At 41.3% G+C, this 8,319-nt stretch overlaps 1 pseudogene; it reads right to left on the bottom strand.

The window, feature by feature from the left end:
- Positions 1 to 2,451: 2,451 nt before the first annotated feature.
- LOC103600658 lies at positions 2,452 to 3,366 on the bottom strand (annotated as a pseudogene).
- Between the last annotated feature and the right edge of the window lie 4,953 nt (positions 3,367 to 8,319).

The raw sequence follows: 8,319 nt of genomic DNA, 5'->3' as shown, positions 1-8,319 counted from the left end.
ATGGCCGGTTCACTCACTTGGGAGAGCGTGGTGCTGACAAAACCAAGTCAAGGGTTGAGATCCCCTTACCGGTCATCTTTTTAAAAAAATTTAATAAATAAAATAAATAAATAAATGAAGCGTACTGTTTTATCACTCTTCTGTCTTCACAGGTTCATCCTTCAATCCCCAGCCCACTGATCTATTTTCTGTCTCTACAGATTGCCGTATTCTAGACTTCCATAAGAATGGAATGACATATGGCCATTGCAAATGGCTTCATTCACTTAGAATAGTTTTTTCAAGGGACAGAAATGTGTAGCATATATCAACATGTTATTCATTCTTTTGGAAGAACAATATTTCATTATATGGATGTAGCACATTTTGTTTCTCCATCCATCCATTTTTGGACATTTGATTTGTTTCCACCTGTTGGCTATTATGAATAACATTGCTATAAAACATTCATGTACAAGTTTTTGTGTGAACATATGATTTCATTTGGGGGGGCACATACCTAGGAGTAAAATTTACGGGGGCAACACTGAGGGTTGCGATCCGTTGCCGGACACGGAAAAAGACAAAAAAGACAGGAAAAAAAAAAAAAAAGCAAATATATGTGGTAGAAAGAAAGAAAACACTTACTTAGTGGTTTTGCCTAGGTTCAGTGTAAATACTTACCAAAGCAGATTTTAAGTTATAATAATCTGTTAAATTTTAAAATGTAAACTATGGTGGAGTTATCAACTTGGAATACAAGATGGAAACTAAATGTGACTGACTCAAAACTACCTGTCAAAAGCACAGTAAAACACAACAGGTGTAAAAGTCAGGGGATAAAACCCAACTGTTCTGGTACTGAGTGAAAACCAAAGAGCAAATGCAAACCTTCAGGTTAAAGTGAACCACAGATGCTGATAACACCAAGGCCACGGGTTCGGATCCTATATAGGGATGGCCAGTTAGCTCACTTGGGAGAGCATGGTGCTGACAACACCAAGCTGTTATAGCCGAGTTTTAAAGGAGACACAGTCAGAAGGAGTTTTAAAGATTTTATTCCCGCGGCCTGGGCCACAACAGCCAATTCAAGCTGCAGCTCTGAGCCTGATTTATTTTCGGTTTTTATGCTCAGTTGGGCGCGACCGGGTGATTGCCTGTTTTGCGTTCAGCCAATGCAAGCAAGCCTTGTGTACATAAGCTAATTTTTTGCGGTTAGCGTTTAGCAGGGACTTAGGGAGTCTCCGACATCCTTGGCAAGGACTTTCTGACCGTTCTACCCCCCTGCCTATTATCCTTGAAATGAACCAAAATAGATGTTTTTACAAAATGATGTTATTTATGTCAAAACTTAAGCCGTCAACTAGGGACATCCTGTAAGGCTCAAGAGCAAGCATAGCTGGTTTACAGAAGCTAAAATATGCAAGTTATAGCAAGATATAAAACCTTTTATACAGACTATTTTGAACAAGCTTTGGGTAAGGGCCTTTATCACATCTAGGCACAAAGGCAAAAAGGGTACTTACTTAGGGAGGGGTCTGCTTTAGAGAGCAACGTTGTCTGTCATCTACACAGGAAAGAGCTGACAGCTTGTAGTTTTCTTGCTAACACAGGCACAAGCCTGTAATCACAGAGCTGTAGGGTACAGAAGTATTCAGCAGCTTGCATTGGAACAGGATGCGCTAATGATGTTACCTGTAACAAGCCAAGGGTTAAGATCCCCTTACCGGTCTTTAAAATAAAATAAAATAAAAAGTGAACCACAGAACATTAGTCACGAAGAGCATGTTTTTAAAATGTGAAAATGACACTGGGCTGTATTATCAGGAATAATATTTTAATTCCAGTTGTGGCTTTTTAAATTTCAAAGCAATGGGGAGAAACTTAAACCTAGGGAAGGGGTGCAGAAAACAAATGGGATCTAGAAAGAGAGTTGAGGAGATGGGAAGTTACGCAAGAACAAGAAACAACTTAAATACATTCAAAATGGATTTAGACTCCCTCTAAATCCATCCTTTCCAAATAATGTTTCCTAAATTGAAAGATTTAGTCAAAAAAGCTAGTGACAATAAAAGTGACTATTTACCTTTACAAAAGAAAAGTAGTATTTAAATGTAGATTAGAAATGATGCTGTTAAGGATCAGTCCACTGACCTGGCTACAGAACCCAGAACTTAAGTGCTGCTGTCAGTGATACATGGTACAAAACTGCTTCCAAAAACAGAGTTGCCATAGTAGGATTCAACATTAATGAAACTATTAATTACTCAACTTTTTGTACTTGAAGCCTAATGAAAAAACATTTATAGTCTTACTAAAGAAATCTAACAGTTTTAACTAATGTGAAAAAATATTGCAACTACGTTTAGGTTTTGTAAGATAAAACTTGAGAGACCTAGGATGTTCTAGTTCGATATACTGGGCTCAAAACCTACTACCCTTTTGATATGCATCTAGACTAGACTATATCCCTTACATAACATCATTGTCATCATCATCTTCATGTTTCCTCTTCAGTGGATTTGATTCATTGGCTGTGTTCTGTGATGAAACCATGTTGATGGTACTAAGAATATTTTTTGGTGGTTACTCTCTTTTTAACTTTTTGAGGAACTGTCATACCCTTCCATGGCAGTCACAGCGTTTTCTGTTCCTATTAACAGTGCACAAGTGTCCCAATTGGTGTTTTCTTTTTTTTTTAAGTCCAATTTTTTAATTAATAACCTTGGAACAAATACATTAATTATAATTCCTTGTATTTACACAGCATTTTGAACTGCAGTTGTTGCAGGAACTGGTTCGACAGGTCTAGACTGAGAAGGTGGAAGCTGTACCATAAATCTTTGGCTTGGCCACTGGCACTGGAGTTGCAACTTTATTTGGAACAGACACTGTTTGTGGGGTTGCTATAGCAGGCGTGGTAGGTCTGCTACTAACAGCACCAACACTTAACCGTGGAACTAGTCTTCCTTGGTTAGGTCCCTTTTTAATTAAGGACTTCAGCCTATAGTTTGGAGCTGTCAAACAGTATCTATCAGGAGGCAGTCCAGGTCCTGCATATGGCTTAATCAGTGGCAAAGGGGTTTGATTTTTCTGCCTTGCAATATCCAGTAAAAAATCTCTCGGGGGAGGACAGGTAAAAGACTGGTCAGCATGATACTGGATTGCCAGTCTCACAACATCTGCATCAACATTAGCTTTCTTAGCATGTCTTGAATAAATCTTTGCATCGTCCAGAATTGCAGTCACATATCGGAAAGCAAATTCCAACATTTGATTTATAACCCTTTGTTTGTACTCTGTGATTTCCATATCCTTCAGGATCTGTGTCATCAGCAAGGCATCTCTTGGAGTGTTCTTGGGAGGCACCACCTCGCCTGACTCCATGCTATCCAGCCACTCCCCAACTAGTGCTTTCATTTTCCTGATGGTGTTCTTTAAAGCACAAACATTATTGGGGCCGGCCCGGTGGCGCACTGCCACAGTGCGCGGCTTGGGAGTGCGGTGGCGCTCCCGCCGAGGGTTCGGATCCCACATACAGACTGGCCGCTCACTGGCTGAGCGAGGTGCGGGGGCAACACCGATCCCACATACAGACCGGCCGCTCACTGGCTGAGCGAGGTGCGGGCGCAACACCGAGGGTTGTGATCCCGTTGCCGGTCCCGGTCCGGTACGGGCGCGACACTGAGGGTTGCGATCCCGTTGCCGGTCCCGGTCCGGTGTGGGCCTGACACTGAGGGTTGTGATCCATTGCCGGTCATGGAAAAAGACAAAAAGGAAAAAAAAAAAAAAAGTTAAATCCTTTGGATAGAGTTACCTATTTTATGGACTTCTTTTCCCTCACTTTCAGAAAAAATCTCTGGGCTAGGGTGCTGGAGCCTCAGCAAAAGGTACCTGGAGGCAGAATCAGAATTGCCAAAATTCTCTTTTTTAAAAAAGAAAAGATGACCCATAAGGGGAAAGGGGATCTGAACCCGTGGCTTTGGTGTTGTCAGCACCACGCTCTCCAAAGTTAGCGAACCGGCCATCCCTATATAGGGATCCGAATCCGTGGCCTTGGTGTTATCAGCGCCGCACTCTCCCGAGTGAGGCGCAGGCCAGCCCTTCATATTCATATTTATCGAAGCTGAGATATGTTAAAGGGAAATACAATTATATTTATGGCGGAACTTTTCCCCAGTACCCATATGAAACCTGAATTAAAATAAAAATTGCATCCAATCCTTAATAATCACAACAGCACACTTTATGCTCACTTTGTGGATGGTAAAATCTTGAAAGTGAGGATCCAGGAAGACAACATGTCCTGCTCTAATTAGATGATTCCACCCAGCAGGAAAATTGCCACAGTTCAGAATATTATACTGTTGCATATAGTTTCTCCTGTCTTTCAAGGAAGTCAGCTCACCACCTCATATCAAAGCGAACAGTCCTCAGGTAAGAGTGCATTTGAAAAAGATGCATCATGTCTTAATGGAAAATAAATTTAGTCAAGACAGCAAAATGTTTAAGATTGAGGTGAAACATTCAAATATTTTAGTTGATATTCTGATTGGATAATTGCTTACTTCCCACAGTCTCAAGTATTAAAATGATCAATACTATCAACAGTGTCCATAGCAAATTTCATAAATATCAAATAAGATCCTATGAGAAATACATCATACAGTAAAATCTTATATATTGATACATGCTAGTAGAGATGTTATTATCCAATGTATGTGTTAATTAAAATGCTAGGTTCTCGCAGATGCTTATGGGCCAGATGTTTTCTATGCCTATATTGTGGCTTCATAAAAGTTTGGGTTGAGGGCCGGCCCGGTGGTGCACTGCTACAGTGCGCCGCTTGGGAGCGTGGCGGCGCTCCCGCCGAGGGTTCGGATCCCACATACAGACCGGCTGCTCACTGGCTGAGCGAGGTGCGGGCGCAACACCGAGGGTTGCGATCCCGTTGCTGGTCCCGGTCCGGTACGGGCGTGACACTGAGGGTTGCGATCCGTTGCCGGTCATGAAAAAAGACAAAAAGGAAAAAAAAAAAAAAGTTTGGGTTGAAATGCTGTGCAAGGTATGAATTATATCTGTTATACTGGGTTAGTTGAATTGCTTCTCTTAGAACAATTTCTTCATCCTTAAAGTGGGAATGGTGTTAACTATTGCCTATGATGGAACAGGATAAATTTGGGTAAATTATGGAATTTGTTTGGTAGAGCATCTCTCAAAGAAGAGGCTTTCAAAGACTAGGTTAATCCATATAGGCATCTAAATACATCATGGGTAGGAACTGAAAAATAAATTCAATCAACTTACGTACAACTATAATTTTTCAAGGTACAAGTACATAAATTAAAAAATACATTGGACAAAGTAGGTTTGGCTAGAACGTGCAGTAGAGATATGCTATTGAGTGCTGCATTAACAATTTATCCAAACTGTGGCATCTTGTATTCCATGACTATTTCCACATAAAGCAAAATCAAATGTACTCATGATTTAGGCAAATTTTTACATTGTGAAACAGTTATGGATGCGACTGTGACACAGACAAAAAACATCATAGTGCCACTTCTCCTGAACTCTTTGAGATTTTTAGCCTGGCATAATAAAGCTCATGTAGGTCAGTAACCAATGGACTCGGGGGCCATAGACAGTAGTGGGAGCTGTCACTTGCCAGAGGAGAAACATTAGACTCTGAGCATTGCCCATGAACCTTCTTTTTGTTTCTCTGAGGATTTCTCATGAAGGGCACAGACTGAAGCTCACACAGAGTTGTGGGTAGGATAAACACAGTTCCACATGGTTTTCGCAAAAAGGTGCACAGGCACAGATACCAGGTGATGGAGTTTGGATGTATTGTCCTCTCCAAAACTCATGTGGAAATTCGATCCCCAATGTGGCATTGTTGGAAACTGATTGAGTCATGGGGGCAGATCCCTTATGAATGGATTAATGCTCTCCTTGGGGGAGGAAGGATTAATGAGTGAGTTCTCACTCTATTAGTTCCCACAAGAGCTGGTTGTTTAAAAGACCCTTGCACCTCCCCCCTCTCTCTCTCTCTTGCTTCCTCTCCCCATGTGATCTGCTTGTACCCACTGGCTGCCTGCCACTTTCCACCATGAGTAGAAGCAGCCTGAGGCCTGTGCCAGATGCAGCTGTCCCAGAATCGTAAGCCAAATAAACCTCTCTTCTTTATAAATTACCCAGTCTCAGGTACTTCTGTTACAGCAACACAAAATGGACTAATACACCAGGGATGCAGTGGACATCCCTCCAGAACTTCAATGAGAATCAGAAAAAAGAGCATCGGAAGCAAATGAAAGCCATCAGTTCAAAAGGTGAATATCTACTGGGTATTTAGAGGGGTCATCTAGGGCTGGCCGATTAGCTCTGATGGTTGGAGTGCAGCCTTATAACACCAAGGTCAAGTGTTCGAATCCCCATACCAGCCAGCTGCCCACCACCCCATGCCAAAAAAAAAAAAAAAAAACAGATTAAGTTTAGCAAATGTTTCTAGGAACTCTTTCTCGCCTGCAGTGAAATCCCACTCTGTGGTCTGTGGTCACGTTCCACTCCTTCCCCTTCCTTGGGGTTCCACATTTAATCCGACTGCACTGAAGCTTATCAGAGACTGGGTGTCCACATAAACAATATTCACACTGGTTGGTAAATCTATGGCACTAGAGAGGAAAATCCATTCTGACAATGATGGGATTGGCCCCATCACAGGCATTCTCCCTGTAAACTATCACGGGTACCATTTTTGATCATTTCTTTGAGGAATCACTCATCTTTCATACCATCTGAGAGAAACAACCCCACTGAAGTTCATTTGAAATGCAGGAATAACTCCACCATGGCCATGGGATACAGAGATGGGCATATCCAAAGAATCTTAAGTAATCTGAGGAAAAACAGAAAGTCAGGGCCCATTTTTCAACCCATATTTATAATACGAGAGGAAAACTACTGGACAGTACTATCAACAATGACTAATACAATATAGGAAGAAAAGGAAAGTCCTGCAGATACTCAGATTATTAGCAACAAGAATTAAGACATTCAGAACTTCATTATCTGTTTCTCGTCTTCCCTTTAAAAACTCTGAAAGTCAATATTTTAAAAGCAGATTTCCTGGAAATCGATATGATTTTCTCAAGTCATGAGTGCCTTTCTCTGTATTTTTTTAACTCCCAACTTTTCATATCCACCTGGCATAAAGGACCCAGCACACCAAGAACACGTGTCCATTGGGGAAGTAATGTATGTCTGGTTCCCCACTCCAACAATGTCGAGTCATAGGAAAGAACATTTCATCCCTGCCTGTCCCACCCCTACGTTGATCTGCACCTGTGGGAATTTTCACAATTCTAGTACTGGCTCCTCCTGGCAGAAAATACTGACATGTTTCCTGCAATGATGGCCATGGGATTGTTCTGCTTCTCACAAGTAAAATTAGGGACAGTCTGGTTCTGTCCTAACAGTCACATGATGGTGCTCTCAAAGGTCCTGTGGTCGCTGGGATAGACATTGTAGATATCTTTTAAGACAATCTTGAGTAATAGGAGAAGGTTCTTGTTCATCTCCGTGAAGGCAAACATGAGGGCCAGGACATGTGTGGTGTTGGTGCACGTACCTTCACCAAGGGAAGCACATTAACATTCAGGACCCATCCTGGCCTGCAGCATGGTCTACATCAAATAAAGGGCTCCCCTTAAGGAGCTCAGGGAGCTCTTTGCATGTATGGAAAGAATTAATTTCCCCATGACTTTGGAATGTGGTGCTAATGGGAATGAGTAATCCCAGGTTCAAGAAGTTGCTCTTAACCCCGAATGAAAATAAAGGAGCAACTGATCTTTCTAGGGATAGATTTCATGAAGAAACTTTAAATGGCAGAACATCAATATTCTTTGTAGCCTGAATAAAATATTCACATGGTGTTTAGGTAGGAGTGGGAGGAAGAATAAACCAAATTGCTCTGTGTAGTGGGGAAGGCAGGAATGACCAAAAAGTAATCATCAGAGAATTTATTTAGGAAAATTTCAAAGCATGAGCAAAGAAGAAATTGGTGTAGTAATCACAGAACTAAATTACAAACATCAGTCCTCAGAAGTTTTATAGACCAGTTTGTATCTTAAGTCTCAAGAAAGTTTGTTCATCTTTAGTGTGAACTTTTCTAGGTTGCATTGAGAGATGTTCTGCTTTCTAATTCTTTATGAATATAATGATGATGATGGCAATGAGAGTATTAACAGAAATACTAACACTGATAAAGAAGGGACTTTAGGGAGAATTCCTAAGTGTCAGACACTGCACTCAGCACCTTGTGTGGACTGGCTCATTATA

Source organism: Galeopterus variegatus, unplaced genomic scaffold (genome assembly GCF_000696425.1).
Source record: "Galeopterus variegatus unplaced genomic scaffold, G_variegatus-3.0.2 Scaffold3412, whole genome shotgun sequence".
Taxonomy (NCBI): Eukaryota; Metazoa; Chordata; class Mammalia; order Dermoptera; family Cynocephalidae; genus Galeopterus; species Galeopterus variegatus.
Note: the sequence above shows the minus strand (reverse complement) of the source record. Positions and strands in the feature narration are given on the sequence as shown.